Below are 19,872 nucleotides of genomic sequence, written 5' to 3'. Positions count from 1 at the left end.
TAAGCAGACTACCGCCTATGTGGTAGTTCATGGGTACAGAGTTTTTACCAAAAGGGTGACAATGTATTTTTTGGCATTGAGCTTGAGGCCATGGCTTTGACACCAGGCATCTGTGTCAGTGAGGCCCTTTTGTAGGATGTCCACAATGTTAAGAGCTTTGATTATGGTTCCTAGTTTGCACTCATCTGCAAACTTTGTTAGCCAAAGACCTTCTGTGTTAGCCTGTACTTCAGAGAAGTAGATACAAACCGGGAGAGGACCCAGGACCGAACCCTGTGGTACTCCACTTGTCACTGGTCTGAAGTTGGATTTAGAGTCTGCTACTTTCACAGTGTGGGGTCTGTCAGTGAGCCAGTTAGCAACCCATCTTGTGACATAGGGATTTATACCAAGTTTAGTGAGTTTATCTAAAATTCCACTGAGGGGGATGGTGTCGAAAGCCTTGGCAAGATCTAGATAGGCTGTGTGAACCACCATACCCTCATCTACGGCTTTGGTGACCGCTTCAAAGAAGTCTATCAGGTTTAGGAGACATGATCTGTCTTTTACAAACCCGAAATGGGTAGGGTCCACAGTTTGGAGATTATCAATGTCATTGTTTATAAGTTCCATGAGGATACGTTCCATAGCCTTGCAGACCAGGCTAATGGGGTGGTAGTTCCCGAGGTCCTTGGTGGCTCCCCCTTTGTGGAGTGGGATAACCATTGCTGCGCGCCATTCAGTGGGCACAAAGCCTGAGGTGAGGCTATGATTGAACATGGTACTTAGTTGGGGTGCCAGTTCGTTCTGTAGTTCGTGTAGAACGCAGCCTGGGATGTTGTCAGGTCCCATGGATGCTGTGTTCTTGGCTTTGGAGAATGTGTTTTTTAGCTGTGCAGCTGTGATTACAGGAACTTTGCATTCTTCCGATATAGAGATGGGCCCTTTAGGGGGTGAGAGAGGGGTAAAGTTAGCACTGAACCTATCTGCCAGATGTTGGCAATATCAGTTGGTTACGTATATTTAGTGCCATTGTGCTGTAACTCAGAGCAGATCTGAGTGTTACCATTGAGATTCTTGACATAGCTATAGAATGCGTTGTGTTTGTCTTCAGAATCAGTGGCGATTTTGTTTTCGTAACTAGCTTTGGAGGATTTTATGAGGGATCTCAGCTTCTTACTGAGGCTGACCAGGGGGTTCCTCCAATCATGGGATTTTACTCTTTTTTGCAACAGTTTCTTTCTTCTGTTGTAAAATTTGTTTATGGCAGGGGACCACCAGACTGGCTTCCTTTTTTTGGAGGATAGCATCTTGGTTCTGTTAGGGATTGCATAATCCATGCACTCGTGTAAATGAGTATAAAGATAGGATTCTTGAACTTTGAAGGGACATTAGGAATAATAGAGACTAGTGCCCTAGTGCAACATGTGAATAAGGAAGGTCTAAACCATACATTTAAATTTTTTGTATTAGAAGTAATAGAAGCAATTATAAAAGGTGGAGATATAAAAACTATTACAGAAACGGCAGAATAAAAATGTATTTTATATTTTAATGCTGACAGACCACCTGGGTTAAATGAAGTGGTTTCACTTAAACCCTTCCTTAAAATAAGACCACTCAGACACTAAATGTTCACATTAATAAATATATACATATTTTTTGTTCCCATGATTAATGATAATACATTTTATATTTAAATAGTTTTTATTGTGTTATATGTATATGTTTTGTATTGTTTGAGCATATCTTCTTATTGGTGGTTTGTGAATGTACATTAATCTGACTGGCTCATTTATTGTTTAAAAGAGTGGCTTTCCAAAGTGTGTATTAGTCTGAAGTGATCTGAATATCGCGAAAGCGCTCACTTTTAAAGTTTCAATTTTATTTTGTTTTAATAAATTGTTTTTCCCCTACAGCTGTGTTGTGTTGGCACCATTTATATATATATATATATATATATATATATATATATATATATATATATATTACATTGATCTTCTATACAGTTGTCTCTTCTCATCTCAATTTGAGACCATGTCCCATTTTTCAAGACTTTTGGCGTTAATGAAAACCCTCAAATAAAAAAAAAAAAACTAAAGACATTTTCAGAACACCCCCCCCCCCCATTAACTTAAAACAAACACACAAAGCTATGCACATTTTCAACATTTGCTAATGGAAAAAAGCAAGCCAATATCTTTGCAGATGCAAGTTTAGCATTTTTCATTGCTTTCATCATGTTGTCTTTCTTTTCTAGCCTATTTGTTTTTTTTTTTTTTTTTTTTTTTTAATTCTTTATAGCTTAAGTCAAGGACATTAATCGTAGACACCACGTCCCTTGTAAAAAATGGAAAAATTATCATCCTAAGTCTACATATAATATCACTTAGTACACTTTTACACCCCCCATCTAGCAGTCCAAGATCACAGCAGCATTATATTAACTTAAACTTACTTTTCTGAACACTCTCTTGTTATACTGTAAAGCCTATACTTCTTACAACTAAAATGGTACTTGTTTACTTTAATATCTTTAACACATACAACAGTTGCAATAAGACTATACCACCACATTTAAAAAAAAATATGATTGCACACTATACAAAAAAAACTGCTTTACAGTATAACATGCAGTTTGCATCATGAAATGTTTTATACAAATACCACCAAGAACAAAATTGTTTTGCTTATGGTTACTTCTTTTTTCCCTTTAGCGCTGTTTTAAATGTTAATGACAAAGTGGGGTATATACTTTACAATCCACCCATTAGTTTAACAAATTCAGCAAAACTCCAGGCCACAAAAATCATTGGCTCCAGCCTTCAATCCCTACAGGACATATATTCAAACACATGTTATGGCAGAGTCCAAAAACTATTGAGGGATAAACACCATCTGGCTCATGGGCTGTTCAAACTCCTGCCAACAAGGAAGTGCTACAGAAGCATTAGATGCAGGACATCCACATTCCATGATAGCTTCTTCCCACATGCTTTCAGACTACTGGATAACAAACCCATAGCCTAACGTGCTACATGGGTAAAACATTTGTGTGCAATTTGTCATTGTTGTTTACATAAACTCTCTGAACAGCTCATGTCATACGTCTCTATCTGCACTAGGAAAACTATGAACTGTAAGTTTATGGCAAATATCGGTGGTGGAAAGTTTACATGTGTACATTTCATTAACTCTAGTACTGTTTTTTTGCATATCCTTATATTTCTACTGAGTCTATTCCTGCTACTGTATTTGTTATGTTTTTGATGTAAACAGAGCTTTCAAATTTGTTTTACTTTAGTTATTTTTTTGTATCTTATTTTTTAATTTTATTTTTTTTATTAATTTACTCAAGTGTCATACATATGGCATGAGCCTGGGTATTGAAATTTCATGCAGTGATATGCACTTTTTCCTGTGTTGATCTGTATGGCAATAAAATTTACTTTGACTTTTCTCAGCCACTTTTTTCTTGCAAAGCCATATTTCAGAAATGTGATCGATGTTTTATAATCTCATATTTATTCACTAATTTAAGTGTTCCTGGTTTTCATCCTAATTATCTGCATCTCCCAACATCAGACTCTGGTTTAAGTTCAAGGTACTCCTGAGTCTTCCTGTCAACTCCTGTGCTTTTATGTGTCTATCAAGCATTTTCCTTTGGAACATAGGAAACTTTTTCACTGGCAAAGTCTCTACACAATCTTCACTGTAAAAAATATGAGAAGCAGAGTATTCCTTCTGTTTGCTGGTTCACTTTTGGTTGGAAAACTGTTATATTTCCTCCTTAGCCTGCTCTAAATGTCTCTGAGCCACCAAGAAAAAATACTATGAAGATAGCAGGATACAGCACCTTAAATCTCGCACCTGCCTCTCAACGTTCTCTAATTTGTTTCTATTCAACCTGGTGTACAGTGAATAATAATTTTTCACAAATGTTCTGCTGTCTCCAATCTTCATAATTTTCTCTCCTGCCATAGTTTTGTCAGGATCAACTCTCTCTGCTGGTATAACTGCATCTTTACTAATACAGGTTTTAGTTGCTTTCTCATGGCCAGGTTTGGAGCATACGTGCTAAATGCCCTTTCAGTTAAAGTCTGCTGTGGAACACCAGACTAGTTGCTTATTTATGCTTTCTTAAAATGAATAGTCTTTCCTTCCATTTTCTCTAGTATAGTACAATCTCAGGCATTTCCGTGAGCTCTGTGGCCTTAACACCACTATTTTTTGAAACTGCTCTTCTTGAAAAGACTCATACTCAGCCAGCCTTTTCTTCATTTGAACCTCTGATCTTTGCAGTTTTATCAGTTCATCTGAACAACAAATGAAAGCTTCTATTTTCCGGCTTTTGTCATTTCAGTTGATACAGTCCCTTCAGTGTTTCATTTATTTTAATCACTTTTGAGTATATTTTATTTTTTTCTTGTAAATTATTGGAAGCCATCTCTTGCACCAAAGCCAAAGCTTGAACTGCTTTTTGCTGAACAGCAGCCAGGTTCTTTCCAAACAGTGTTTTCTCTTCAACTTTTCTGGTTGATATTTTTCTAGGTTTCTAAATTTCTTCTTTGCTTACATATAGGCATTGTACTTGCTCTCCACTAACTGAATTTTACCAAAGCTTGCAATTTAACTGGTGCTTTCTTGTTTTTTTTATACTGGGTGAGCTGAAATTAAGCTGCTGATCAGTGCGCAGCCATCCTGAATGCCCTGTAACTTAATAAAATCCTTAATCCTTCAACATACTAAATGGTACGATCTTTTTGGCTGCTTTTTCCGTTAGTTCCTTCACAGGATTTTACATACTAATTTGCCATACACATACTATGCTAGACATAAATAACTCCGGACTCTGATCATGCACTTACTTAACCTTCCGGTTCAGTGGGGTGCCAAAAAGGTTAATTACCTGTATGCTTTTATCCATTCTATTCCTCAGCACCCACTTCTGCTGATGAAAGAACTGTTTCTTTGTTGATGAAGACAGTTCTACTTTCCTCTAACACAAGCAGTTGCTTAGTGCAATGCATTTGTCCAAATTTTCTGAAGATGAACTCTTGTTCAGAAAGCAAATGTTATCTGGAAACGCAAAAAACAAAGTTGTACATCCTTGCACGTCATATATTTAGACTTGCATAGACACCCATTTTCTCTTAAGGCACTTCAGAGTATGTATTCCCCTAGCACAAACTTATACTCAACTTCCATACATGCATCCACCTTCTAGGCACAGCAGGCGAACAATCTGATATCCAAAGCTTTCTGCTTTTCTGCTTCCTCTTCTGTAGTTTCATACAGCGGCTAAAATTGTTTTTTTTCCCCAGAAATCTGCAGGCTCATTCTCAGCAGAATATGTCTGCTGATAGTAGATAATGGATGCCTCCAAAGTGCACGAACTACATTATACGATTATCTAAGCTTATTTCAAACACCTCTCCCTTCCAGATTTAAAACCATCTCATAACCTGAACCATCTTCATGCAATACATCATACTCTGCCACACCCTCTTATCAGACTCTCAGATCCAGGGCTGACTCATTCAAAGGATTTTCAGCATTACAGCTCTCTCTGCATGAATTTACTCCCCATTGTTATACGTTCCTGAATAAACTCATGTTCAAATCCATCCCCTTAGCTTTCCAGTAATGGCAAGTTACCTTATCTATTCACGATATTTTTTTCTAAGTGATTTGCCAATGTGGATGTACACACTACATGAAGGCTACCACCCAGCTGGGGCTTGGTCAGCCTAACAATGAACTCTCAGGCCATGTATCTGCTATCTGCCTTGCAATACTTTTTCGTACAGGAACTGTGCAGTAAGTGACTGGGTCCACGCTATCATGTCCCCCAGGAATCTGCCAGTACTACCAAGTGCTCCTGTCACAAAATTAAATAAGGTAACCTACACTGTAGTTAAAGCATTATCCCTATATGCTGCCATCTCTGGCCTACTGTACACGTTATTTCCCTCTTTCCATACGTCCCATTTTGGAAACTCTACCAATTCCACTACTGACAAAGCAACACAGTCAGGCTTAAACTTTCATCTTCTTAAAATTTTACAAGTTAATCTGTTTACAGCCACTGACGGCAGCATTATACCTTCTAATCTGTCTTTGTTGGCCTGACTAATTGTTTATTGTCACTATCCTGCGTACTTTTGCCTTATTCATACATGTGCACGCATGCACAGATGGTAGTGCACACACACATTTCTGACTGCTAAACAACTTCAAGAATGGTATTACTGGGACGAGGAATCTTTATAAATGAGTTTGTCTTCTGTGAATAAGAAAAATTTAGAAATTTCTTTAACTACATAGAAGAATGTCGAACAGAAAGTACCAGTCATATAGCAGTGCAAGCATATGTGCCATACGCATATTGTTATGGTTTTTCATCAATGGAATGGGCCTAAATTTTAAAGCATCTGGAAAGGTTGAGTCTCTATCATATAATCAAACATACTATTTAGCGAACGCTTATTAGTCTAACACTAATAAGTGAAAAATAGCGAACGTTTGTTTAAGCGAGACATTTTGCTGGGAAAACAACTGGTCAGACATCATCGGAGATTTGCCCTCTTCCCCACTGTAGTGCAATTTCAGAGTTGTTGTATTAGTTGGGGAAGGGTGTAGCCCACCACTACGATGGGTTTTGTTTGGTGATGTTTTTCTGTGGTTAGCTGGGTTAGCCAACTGGTTTTTAACCCAGTGAAATGTTACACTTGAACATTTGCTAAATAGTACGTTTGATGATGTGATATAGACCAGGAAAGGTTTGGGTCATGTCTTTTAACAAATCTTTTCAAGGATGTAGCTATGTCAAACTAATCTGCTGCAGTCTGAATACACAAAGTACTACTTTCCTGACTGACAGTGTCCTACTCCATCTCCATGATAAGTCCTGCTGTTATAAAAAAGTCCAGGAATAGTCAGCACATGTGGCAGCAGTAGTTGTACAATATACAAGGCAGAAAACACTATTGTATGAATTCCGAAGTTAGGTGCTCCATGACTGGCCCAACAGTAACATGAAGTATTTATTGGCCTTTTATCTCCCTTCCTGACATATATATACAACTGCAGTTTAAATATAATACTTCTGGCCATCATTTGAAGAGCATTTAACCTTCACAAGGACTAGAAATATTAATGCATCTTCCCTTAGGTCTACAACTTCTGCAGTGACAGAGTAAGCGTGTAAATACTGAGGCCACTGCTAACTCAAACTGTCTCAGTTTACTAGAATCATTCGCATTATAATATTGTGGCAGTTTGGAACTGTACAGCAACATACTTTTGTTCTAATAGTGATTAAGAAAGAGCAGTGCTGAAGCTTACTTTTCACCGTTCACAGTCGATAAAGTATTATGGGTAAGGCAAACTAAGAAAATAAGAGAATGGGAATTAATATTTATTTTCTGAAGTAAAAGAAATCTGCAAGTCTAATTATTGTCATTATTCATTAGGTGTAAGTCACCACTTTGTCTCTAAAAGTTACCAATTTTAGGAGGGACTAAAAGGTACAGAGATAAAATTTCAGTCAAACTCAGGGACGTTTCTGAAAATCAAGGACAATTGAAAAGTTTGATCCTAAAGTAGCTAAAGGTGTTTACGTGCAGAAATGAAATGTAGTAAGTAAGGCTGGCTAAAGATGCAAAGTCGGGGCTAAAAAAAGTAATGCTGAGGCTAAGGTGTAAGTTATGAGAAGACACTACATATGAGGCTGAAGTTAAATCCCATTACACAATAAAGTTTAAATATCAAAACAAAAACGAAAGGAAGTTTGTTACTCAGAAATGGCGACTGGAGGTGCCTCCCATGACAAGAAGGTTAAGGGTGTAAGGGATGACTATAAACTGACACTTTTTGATGGGGGGAGGGGGGGGCAGAGCCATGATTTGATTAGTAAATAATGTGGTATCTATTGGCTCTGGACTGAGTATGGGGCCATAAAACAACCAGGAAAACAAAGAAAAGACATGCTTTGAATTAGACTAGGAGATGACAGGACTACAATGTCTAATTTTAAATTTGCCTTCAGGACTAATGATGGCATTGAATATAGTGAATACACTACTTTGTCAAGACTGCAAGAGACAACTAGACATGGCAAAAAAGGAGTGGAACAGAAATTTAAAATGTAAATTACTGAATTATGTATATGCATATCTACTACTGCAGATATTTTTAGTTATCAATTTTTTGCTTTATATTGAGATATTTGGCTTGATTATTGAAAGTACAGCTGTGTAAAATCTTACCATAACAGTATGTCTTTCTCTTCACTGTTGTAGTATTCATAACTGAAAATCTTCTAGCAAGACTAGCCCAACGTCCGGCTAGTATACCAAAGACCTTTAGTACTTACAGGTGCTGTATGTAGCACATAAGTTCCTCACGCAAGGTCTAGGGTATAAAGGTGTTGTATGGACACGCGCAGAGAAATGAAAAAGCCCCAGGAAGAACAGAATGCCCCTAGGGACAAAGAAGAACATGCACATCCAGAAGGAGAAAAGGGAGAAGAGCCCCTCAGCTAGCAGGACAAAAAAGAACAGGGTAGAGCAGAGGGGGCAGGACGGTGCGAGCAAATACTGCAACAGTGAGGAGAAGGGCAACTACTGTTATGGTAAGATTTTACACAACTGTATTATGTCCTTCCATATCAATGTTGCAGTATCACTAACAGAAGGAAGAGTACAAAAGCTCAAGAGGAAACCTGGGAGGAGGATGGCACTTAAGAGCCATCCAGAAACTCATGCAGGATAGCCCTGGCAAAGTCAGCCCTAGTTCTAGAAATAACATCCAACTTACAATGCTTAGTGAAAGTATGAACAGAAGACAAAGTAGTAATCTCAAAGACGGAATTGGTATCCATCCCCTTGAAAAAAGCACTAAAGGAGACAACAGCCCTGGCAGAATAAGCCTTTATTGAGGAGGAAAAATACTTACCATGAAAAGAATAACAACAAGAAATGGCTTTAGAAATCCAGGATGAAATGGTCTGCTTAGAAACAGCTAAACCCAAAGACCTGGGATGAAAGGAAACAAAAAGCTGCTCAGATTTTGAATAACTTTATTTTTATCCAAATAATATCTGAGCTGCCTATACAAGCCCAAAGTCTGAAAACCTTCACACTGGCAGACTGTGTAGAAGGAAAAAAGCAAGGCAAATGAATCGACTGATTAAGGGACAATTCATTGACTACCTTGGGCACAAAAGAAGAATTAGTACAAATATACACCCTGTCTCTGTGGAAAACTAAGAAAGGAGGAACAGCCATGACAGCCTGAGATTCAGACACTCTCTTGGTCTAAGTGAGAGTCAAAAGAAGAACAGTCTTCTAAAGTACAAAGTTCTAAGGAAGCTGAAGCTGCAGGCTCAAAAGGAGCCTGAGTCAATTTTTCAAGAACAAATCTGAAGTCCCAGGAAGGTGGAATAGGCTTCCTGGGAGGCCTGATATGGAGGGCACCCTTAAGAAATTGTTTGACCTCTAATCAAGAATCCAGAGGAGGATTCAGGGGCAGACAATCAGAAATTGCTGACATGTGAGCTTTAACTGAAGAATAAGCCAACCCAGCATGCAGCAGATAACACAAATAAGAGAGAGTCAGAGGAACCTCCTTAGAAAGGGGATCCTGATGGTGACAGAGGTACCAAAAATAAAATCTTTTACATTTGGACAAATAGGATTTCCTGGTAGTGGGCCTCCTGGAGGTTCCAAAGCACATCCTCAGAAAAAGGTGCCTAAAAGGGATCAAAATCATATTACACACAACATCAGTTGGGAAGTGAACAAATTAGGATGGATAAGCGACCACTTGTTTTGTGTGAGAAGGTCCACCTGGTGTGGTAACTTGTGGTGATTGCCCTGGTCAAGTGAGAAAGAGGGGGGAACCAATGCTGTCTGGGCCAAAAGGGAGTCGCTAGCAAATTTTGAGAGTGTCCTGCCTCATTTTGTGCAAGACGTGTGATGACAGAGGAAGGGGAGGGAAGGTGTACAGAAGTATACCCTTCCAAGGAAAAGACAGGGCATCCACTTTCCAAGCCAGAGGACCTGGGACTCTAGAACAGAATACAGGAAGCTGTCTGCTCAGAGAGGTGGCAAAAAGATCTAACTGAGGAATACCCCATTGATGGTCAATGTCCAGGAACACATCTCTGATAAACATCCATTCATGAACTTGTGTGCTGGACCTGCTCAACGAGTCTGCATCTGGACAGCTAGTTTCCAGATCAGAAGAGCTAGACTGCAAAGAAGGTAGGGCCTTGTAACCCCTTGCATGTTGGCATACCACATCACTGTGGTGTTGGTCTGTGAAACTTTTTGAGGGACCCAGGATGAAAGTGAGTGAAAAGCTTGATGAGCTAGAAGAAGAGCCCTCATCTCATTTAAAATATAGTGGTCCAACCTCTGATGAGGAGGCCAGAGACCCTGAACCTTGAGACAACTGAAGGAGGCACCCCATCCCCTGTATGAGGCATCTGCAAAAGCTCTTGAGTTGAGACTGGAGCATGGAAAGGAAGCCCCAGGTTGAGAGAAAGTTGATGAATCCACCACTGAAGCTGGAGCTTGAGACAAGGAAGGAAGGGGATTTGGAAATGAAGGGGGTGGTAATGTTGGAGCCACAATGACTTGAGGTACCACTGAAGCTTTCTCATGTGGAGCTTGGACAGAGGGAGCATGGGAATGGTGGAAGCCATGAACCTGAGGACCCTCAGAAAGTTCTTGTCCGTGACTGAAGCTAAAGGAAGACAAGAGTGGAAAAAAGCAATTAGAGACAAGGCCCTTGGGGGTATGCAGTGATGCCAGCATGGGAATGGTCAAGATCTTGCAACCAAGGAAAATATGATCCTGAGAAGGGGTCAGAGCTGATTTCTGAAAATTTACAGTGAAACCTAGACTCTGCGACAGTGAAATAGCAAACTGGAGATCCTCAAGCAGAGCATCAGGGTAAGAAGCTTGAATGAGCAGATCGTCTAGATAAGGAAAGATCTGAACTCCTCTCATCCTGCAAAGGCAATGACAAGAGTGAGGCATTTGGTGAATAGCCCTGGGGCAGTAGAGAGGCCAAAGGGCAAACCAGAGAACTGAAAATGCAAGGAAGAAACAGAGAAATGTAAACATTTCCTGAAAGTATAATGGATGGGGATTTGAAGATAGGCATCTTTGAGATCCAGACAGATCAGAAAGGCCTACGGTAGAAGAAGGGGAAACAAAGTCTGAAGAGAGAACATCTGAAAGGAAGAAATCTTAAGAAAGGTGTTGACCCAGAATTGGTCTCCAACTGCCCTCCTTTCTGGGTACCAAAAACATTCTGGACTAAAACCCCCTTCACAGCTTGAATGGTACCCTGGATCAAAACAGAATGGAGCACCTCTGGAAAAAGAGGAAGTTGTTCCCGAGGAGGTTGAGAGATGCCCCAAAAGTGAGGAAGGGATTTCCAAACCTTGAAACATCTCTGGTGGATAACTGACAGAACCAAAAAGTCTGTTATGATCTTTAACCAATTTAGAAGAGACAGAGAAAGATGAAGGGATAAGGGAAGCTGGCCTAGGGATAGAGGGAACAAACTGTCAAATAAAACCTGGCTTATCCTGACAAGTAGGTTTCTGGAAGGTAGGAGTTTGAGTAGATTAGAAAAAGTCACAATGTGACGATATGAGGTATTACCAGTTATGCCAGGAGAAGTAGGGCAGTTGATATGTAACATATGCCAGCATAGCTAGCTAGAGTTTTGTAAAGAATTATATGTCATTTCTATATCAAACTGATTTGTACAGGTGCTTGTGCTGAAAATGTATTTTAAAAGTTGCTTGTGTTAATAAATGTACCAACAGTGGGTCTTGCTGGAAAGAAGTATACCTGTATGTCAGAGTGTATGGTAAATATTGAAAAGCATACATAACACAGGATACTAGAAGAGAAGAAGTTAATTTCAGTCCAGCTAACTTTGAAACATAGTTTAAAATTAAATTACTTGGAATAAGTCATAAAGATTGTATCTTACAGGTCTCAATGCAGCCAGAGACAAAAAGTCTCTACTAGGAAGCCTTCTGTATTGTCTTTAATGGTGAACTAATTGCTACTCTGGAAGGGTGGAAGTTTGAAATTGTTTTACAACTTCCAGAAGCTGCAACAGATCTTAGCAAAGCTGTGTGTGTGTGTATTATTAACAAATATGTGCTAGATTCTGGTTCACTTGCTAGGAAAGGGGGTAGTATGGGAACCAGAGTCAGATGACCAGATGTATGTGATGTCATTCTGTAATCCAGGACTAAAATGATGAGACAAAAGCCTCATAACTTTTGTTTTGAAACCTGACAAAAAGGACCCCTTCACTACATCATCTTGCCTTGCTTTACTAAGTAACCAAAAAACAGTAATTCTTTAGATCAGTCAGGAAAGTACAGTGAGAGCAAGTACGTACTTTTTTTATATCTGTGTGAATCTATTCATCTCTTTTATTTTAATATTTCATGTTATTGAAACTCTGCTGTCTATTGTAAATAGATATTTAGCATTTTCATGTTCTTTTATTTATTATTAAATATATTTAAATACTTAATTGTGGGCGGTCCTACACAGAATATTTTAAACTTTGAGAGAAGTTATATTAATTTGGTGAGCCTGTGGCTGCTCCTGAATGCCTTGCTGTTTGGTCAACATTACCATTTATATTAGTATCAACTTTACTCAGTATATTTGGGTACCTTTGTAAGAGCCTTAGAGTAGCTGGCTTTGAAGCATCTGGTGGGTTTAATTACTTTATAGTCTGGGCAAAGGATAGCAGAGTGAGTAAATCTCTGCCAGCCTTTCCCAGGTGTGTGTGTGTGTGTGTGTGTGTGTGTGTGTGTGTGTGTGTGTGTGTGAGACTAAATCAAATCTCAAAGAGAGTGAGTGTGTCAGCTACTTGAAGCAAGGACACAGAGCACTGGTTTCACAGAGAGGGTGGTGGAGGACTTGGCTTAGACACTCGGCTGAGGACTCAACTCTACAGCTCTGCCAGTGTGGCATCTTATTGGAAGCCTGGAGAGAGAGAAAGAGGGGGGGCCAGCCCCTGGACTGAGTTTGTTCCCTGTGCACTATTAAGGAAAATTGTGCCTGTTGCAGAGAACTGCATCTGGAAATACTTTGTGTATCTATTTTTGTTCCAAGTGAATGTCACTTGTCAGTGGCTCCTTGATTCCTAGATCAGAGGAAGGATGTCACAAATACTTCTAGAACACTTTTTCCCTTAGGCGGATGTCGAGACTGAGAACAAAAGCAGATTTGGAGGGATAATTCCTCTGAAACTTGGGAAGAGGGTAAAAAATATGTTTCAACTCCTGCAAGACTTTACCCTTATTTTGAAGAGACTTGAAAAGTTCAGCAGCAGCACAAAAAATATTTTTAGCATTAAAGTAGCATCCCAGAGTTTGGCCTTAATATCATCAGGCAAAGCCTGAAGATAAAGCCAAGACTAATGCCTCATAACAGAACCAAAGGCAGCAGCTCTGAGGGGGCATCAGCTACATCACAACTGTATTTAATAAAGTAATGAGCAACTGGAGAGATACAGCCCAACAGGGAAAGGGCAGACACTTTCCCCTCAGAATCAGGAAGGTCAGAAAATACTTGGGAAACCTGAGAAAGGAGGGCCAAAAATACCTGATCATATGAGTTTGGTAGTTGATGGCCCAAAAAGATAAAGTGGCAGCATTATAAACTTTTTTACCCAGCCTCTCCATGGCTCTACTATCCTTATCTGAAGGAAGCAGCTTGGTAGAGGGAAATGACTTGGAGGGCTTATCAAAAGAGACAGACACTACAGAAGGATCAGCAGAACGGCACTTATAAAACAAATGTACATTCATCAGGCACCTTGTAAAATCTATCAAGTTTCTTGGGAGCAGAGGGGCTGAGAATCAAGAACCACAGAATCTGCTGAAAGGGTATCCAGGAGGGCAGCCAAAACTGGGGGAAAAAGCAGAATGCTTAGGAGACTCCATCTGGAGGAGCTCATAATACCTCTTCTAAATATCAGAGACATGACAGCAATCCAACTTAAAGAATTCCATCATGCGGGTAACAGTATCCGCAAAGGAGAGTTCTTCCAAAGGGGACTCTTCCACTGAACCATAGTCCAAAGGGGAAGGGATCTGAGAAGAGTAAGCCAGGAACTTTTCTCCAGAATCTTGATCCTCATCTGAGGGGTCCAGTTCCCTGGATCTTTTAAAAGGAGTGTAAGACCAGGGAGGGTCAGGCACACCCCCCCCCCCGAGGAGGCATTAAAGCATTAAACAACCCCTGAGAAAAATCCTTCCATTCACAATGGGGATCTACAACTACAGGGGAAATATGCTTGCTTTTCAGTTTATTTTTCTGCAGGACAGCCGCACAAAACACCCTCAGAAGATCAGGCCCCTCGATGACACTATAAGTTGTCCAGAATCCCCATCAATCTCTTAGATATAATCACCCGAGGTTCCCCCTCAATGTCTGGAACAGATAGTTATAAAACCTCCGAGGACTTGCTAGAAGTTGGATCTGTGCCAGTCAGATCAAACCAAATCAAATCAAACCAAACTTCCAGTAGCTTCATACCCAGTCTTACAAATCACATGGGACAAAACTTTTACACAAACAAGGAGGTGCTAGAACTATATATGTGGTGCAAACGTGTGCTCAAGAGCACTACATTAAAAAAGACTCCCCCACCCCAATTTTTATTGTGCAGTTATTAAAACAGGAAGACTGCAACAATGCTGCAATGTGCAGCTCTGCAGAGAATTAGAGCTATAATGCACAGTCTGAATTTAGTGCTAGTGGGAAGTCAGTCACGTTTGCACTTGCCCTGACTACCGTTGCACTTATACTTCTAAAACAGTAGGCTGTGACAGTACAAGTGACATCTTTTGTCTAGTGTGTAGCTTGCCAAATGCTTCTTGGCTGAAATGCATAAAGGTGAGGAATTTCACAAAGCATTTCTTTCTCCATTTGCAAATGATCATAATGCCCTACATATCAGAAAGCCACTGAGAAAAAGAGGCAAAATCTGTAAGACACTTGGTTCGTCTGTCTGTCAAGTACACCAGCCATATGATTTTTATTCATAAACAGATCAGAAAGTTATAAAACATTTAAAGTCATTACACCATTTGATTAGATTTTGATAAAAAAGTGCACATATGAATTACTAGCACAACACAGAAGTCATTATGAAGATTAAAAAGTATTAAGAGGTATAGAAAAAAAATAATGGAAGCTTCCACCAAAACTAGATTTATAGTAGTTAGTGAGCCTCTACAGAAACACTGTGAAGTAGCAAGATAACCATGTTGTTCCATATGTGTAAAGTAACTGAAAGAAGTAAAACTAATAGTACAAAACATCGTTTGATGTGAATGGTGCACTAACAATGTGCAAAACAGTGGAGTTCACAAAACAGCATCTGCTTCTCTGCACCATAACACAGATGAAGAAAGCAGAAACTCCTTCCTTTTATTTTATTTCCTCTTTTCTGTCCCATTGTACAGAAACATGCAGTATTATAGTTCAGTCTCTATTATAAATTTAAATATGGTGAGGCAGATAATTAAAAAAGTTATAATGTCTCAGCTGCTCATTTAAGTTCTTATTTTTAAACAATTAGAATACAATCTTAACGTTTAAGCACTCATCGAAATGAACTGGAGATGGGGGATGGTAAAAACCAAACCACGTACAAGAAACCTCTAAATGATAAACTGCATTCTTGGAATACCATAAGTAACTATTTGCTCAGTCAAGGACATCAGACCATGCAAATATTAATGTCATAGCTATAGTATGCAAAACTTAATTTACATGCTTAGTTTCTGATGATATTGCAGACTCTGCAAATTGTGGAAACACAAACACCACTCAGCAGAGCAGTCCATTTAACACAAGTTGTTACACCAGCAGATTACAGGTCACAGTTTAGAAAGTTTCTAAGTGTTTTTCTGTTTGTTGAGCTGACAAAGAAGAGTTCAGTGATGCTTTGCTCCTTTAGGAAGTGCTCCTGCACATGGTAGTTCCATCAGAGATAAGTGCTCCTGCACATGGTAGTTCCATCAGAGATAAAGCATTCAGTCACAAAGTAAAACTCAGAATGGATTAGCTACAGCTTATTTGCGGCATCTTCCACACTGATGTGTTTTATCATTAAAAGTGCTATTAAAAAATGTGGATATTTTAATACACTGAAGAACAAACGGAGGGAAATTATGGTTTAAAAAGAAAGATGGAAAGATGAAAATGGTCTTGTCAAAACTATCTGAATGGTTGGAAGCACTGTTTGCTTTAATTAAAAAAAAAATGCATGTAAGACAATGCATCGTTTGAGGGGACCACTGAGAAAAAAAAAAACACTTGGAATTCCGGATAGTGGCTAAGGCCCTTGCCACCCCTACAGTGCCTTTTTTGGGCATGGTTCAAATGACAAATTCACCACCATAACAGGTACAAGCAAGCAAGCAGAATCTGAGGGTAATGCTACTTAATGCTAGAAGTCTAAACCTCAAAATGCACTCACTCGAGGCACTCCTTAAAATGGAGAACAACGACATCTGTGCAATGTCAGAAACCTGGTTCAAGGCCCCAGAGAGCACCCCTGCATTACTAGGCTATAATTCATACCACACCTTTCGGCCACCTAACCTGGACCAGAACACTAAAGGCGGAGGCGTGTCCATATTTATTAAGGATATCCACACCTCCAGGCTAGTTGCTCAGCATAATGCATCCGAGATTATCCAAGTGCAACTAACTCTGGTCAAGACCGCAATCCAAATTGTAGCTTGATACAGATCTTCCACCATGCCCCAGGATTCCCACTCCTCATTTCTAGATACACTGGAAAATATTAGGGTACAACCCAACACCCTAATAATGGGCGATTTCAACTACCCCACCATTAACTGGGAAAACTACTCATGTACCAACTCTTTTGCTCAACGTTTTCTGGAATTCATAAATTCCAACGTCTTGGATCAACTTCTCCACACCCCCACCAGGGGCAGCAATATCCTAGACCTAGTCATTACCAACATGGGTGACCGGTGTTCCACACCAAAGGTCAATTCCTCATTGGTCAGATCTGATCACAAGCTAATCACCCTAGACATCCACATCCTGTCCCCCATTAGGGAAACTACCATAAAAAATTTCTCGTTTAAAGCCAACTTCACGCTTCTTAAAACAGAAGTGGCAAACTTCACGACACCCATGCAGATGGAAAACAGAGGTACGACTGCTGAATCCTACACAACTGCACTTTATAAGCACTTACACGAGTGCATGAATCAAGTTATGCATAACAGAACTAAGATGCTATCCTCCAAAAAAATGAAGCCAACTTGGTGGTCCTCTGCCATAAACAAACTGTACAACAGAAGAAAGAAACTGGTGGAAAAAAAGAGTAAAATCCCATGATTGGAGGAACTCCCTGGTCAGCCTCAGTAAGAAACTGAGATCTCTCAGAAAAATCCTCCAAAGCTAGTTAAGAAAACAAAATTGCCACTGATTCAAAAGATCCACAAAGCAGGCTAACACAGATGGTCTTTGGCTAACGAAGTTCGCAGATGCCTGCAAACTAGGAGCCATAATCGAAACTCCTAACGATGTGGACATCCTACAAAAGGGCCTTATTGAGACAGATGCCTGGTGTCAAAACCATTGCCTCAAGCTCAATGCCAAAAAGTGCATTGTCATCCCCTTTGGTAAAACCTCTGTACCCATGAACTACCACATAGTCTGTAGCAAACTTAACACCGAAAGTGTGATAAGAGACCTTGGGACACAGGTGGACAGAAGTCTCTCCTTTGATAATCACATTGCCACAGTAGTCAGGAAATCCTTCTACGTGGCATACCTTATCACAAAAGGTTTACTCAGTCGCATATCACCTACTCAGAGGTGAACTCTGCCTAACATACAAAGCTATGTCAAACCCAGAGCTGTTGGATATGCCCCACTTAAAGAAATCCCAATCCCTCTGAGCTATACATTCTAGGGACATAAACCTTGTCACCACAATAAACAGAACATGCTGGAGGGATAGATTCCTGTCCCAGAAACTTCCCATACTCTGGAATAAACTACCTATCTATATCAAACAAAGCTCCTCATAAGCACTCTTCAAGAAAAATCTTGATGATTGGATGGGAAATATGAAATTCACCCCAGGGATGACTTCTGTGGCTCTGCTCAACAGTGGCATAGGAAAATAAATTTTTTGGGTGGTGAAAGCCAGGGTACCTTTTTGGCTAGGCTTATATAGGCCCTAGGGCCAATAGCCTAGTACCAACCTATGATGTAAATGTCAGCAACTGCAATGACACAGAGAACATGGAAAAGAGAATGCAGTAAAAAAGACATAACAGTAGAACACAGGAAGGTGGTGTACCCTTATCTGAATAAGATAACTGAAATAATGTTTGCAGTCTTGGATTCTCCTCCTTTGTAAAGGCACATAAAGGATATGGAGCCAGTGTAAATTATTAAAATACTACAGCAGAAGCTATTTATGTTCATACCTGAGCTGAATGAAGGGGGGGGGTACAAAGTCAAGAGATAGAAAAACTCATTTGACAAGCCAGAAAAGACTTCCCTAGCTACAACAATTTCAGATTCAGTCAGTGAGATCTCCAGATGTTCCCAGCAAGCTTAAGAAATGTAATCTCTCCAATGTGCCCTGGGTCTGTCTACCCTGTGCTTCTCTTCCAGTTGGCTATGCGATTTCTTTGAAACAGTCACCAAGGCCATTGACGAGGGGAAGGTGATCCACACTGCCTACCTGGACCTCGCAAAAGCCTTCGATACAATACCCCACTCGGGCATCATAGATAAGCTCACCAGCTTAAACATAAACCCCTATGTCACTAGATGGGTTGCAAACTGGCTCAAGGACAGAACCCACATGGTTAGAATTGCTGGAGCCATGTCAGACTCCAAACCAGTTACAAGTGACGTCCCACAAGGCTCAGTCCTGGGACCTCTCTTGTTCGGTATATATTTCTCGGAGGTACAGGCCAACATGGAAGGACTGTGGCTGACCAAGTTCGCAGATGACTGCAAACTGGGCGCCATAATCGACTCTCCAGCTGACACAAGCATCCTACAAAAGGGCCTCATAGAAACAGACAACTGGTGCCAGAGCCATGGCCTCAAGCTAAACGCCAAAAAGTGTATAGTCACCCCCTTCGGCAAAAACAAAGTGCCTGCAAATTACCACATAGATGGTAATGCATTAAGTACGGAAGAAGTAATTAGGGACCTGGGGACCCAAGTTGATAGCAATCTCTCATTCGACAACCACATGGCCAAAGTGGTTAGAAAATCATTTTATATAGCCCACCTAATCATGAAGGGATTCACATCTAGATCAGGGGAGGTCATCGTGCCTCTTTACTCATCCCTCATCAGGCCCATAATTGAGTACAATGCCCCTTTTGGGATGTACCTTACCAGACACCTGCAGCAACTGGAAAGACCCCAAAAGTTCCTCACCAAGAGGATCAAAGGGCTCAAACAGTTGCCATATGCTGCCCGGTTAAAGAAACTCCAGCTCTACTCAGTGGCATACCGCCTGCTCAGAGGCGATCTGTGTCTGACGTATAAAGCCATGTCCAACCCGGAATTAATGGACATGCTGCACCTCAGAAAATCCAAATCCCATCGAGCTACGCGCTCGAGAGACTTGAACCTCAGCACTGAAATAAATAGGACATGCTGGAGGGACAGATTCATAACGCTGAGGCTCCCTTCACTCTGAAATAAAATCCCAGTCCAGGTTAGGCAGAGTCCCTCATTGACTCTCTTCAAGAGGAATCTTGATGAGTGGATGGGAGATCGTAGGTTTACCCCGGGTATCACTTCTGTG

General features: G+C 40.2%; 1 protein-coding gene across 4 annotated transcripts in view; it reads right to left on the bottom strand.

The window, feature by feature from the left end:
* The window catches only part of NFIA (nuclear factor I A), a 1,748,145-nt gene that overhangs the window by 1,025,509 nt on the left and 702,764 nt on the right, over window positions 1–19,872 (bottom strand). The window lies entirely within an intron of this gene.

This window comes from Protopterus annectens, chromosome 10.part0 (assembly GCF_019279795.1).
Source record: "Protopterus annectens isolate FY-2018-M chromosome 10.part0, PAN1.0, whole genome shotgun sequence".
Taxonomy (NCBI): domain Eukaryota; kingdom Metazoa; phylum Chordata; order Ceratodontiformes; family Protopteridae; genus Protopterus; species Protopterus annectens.
This window is presented reverse-complemented; position numbering and strand designations above follow the sequence as displayed.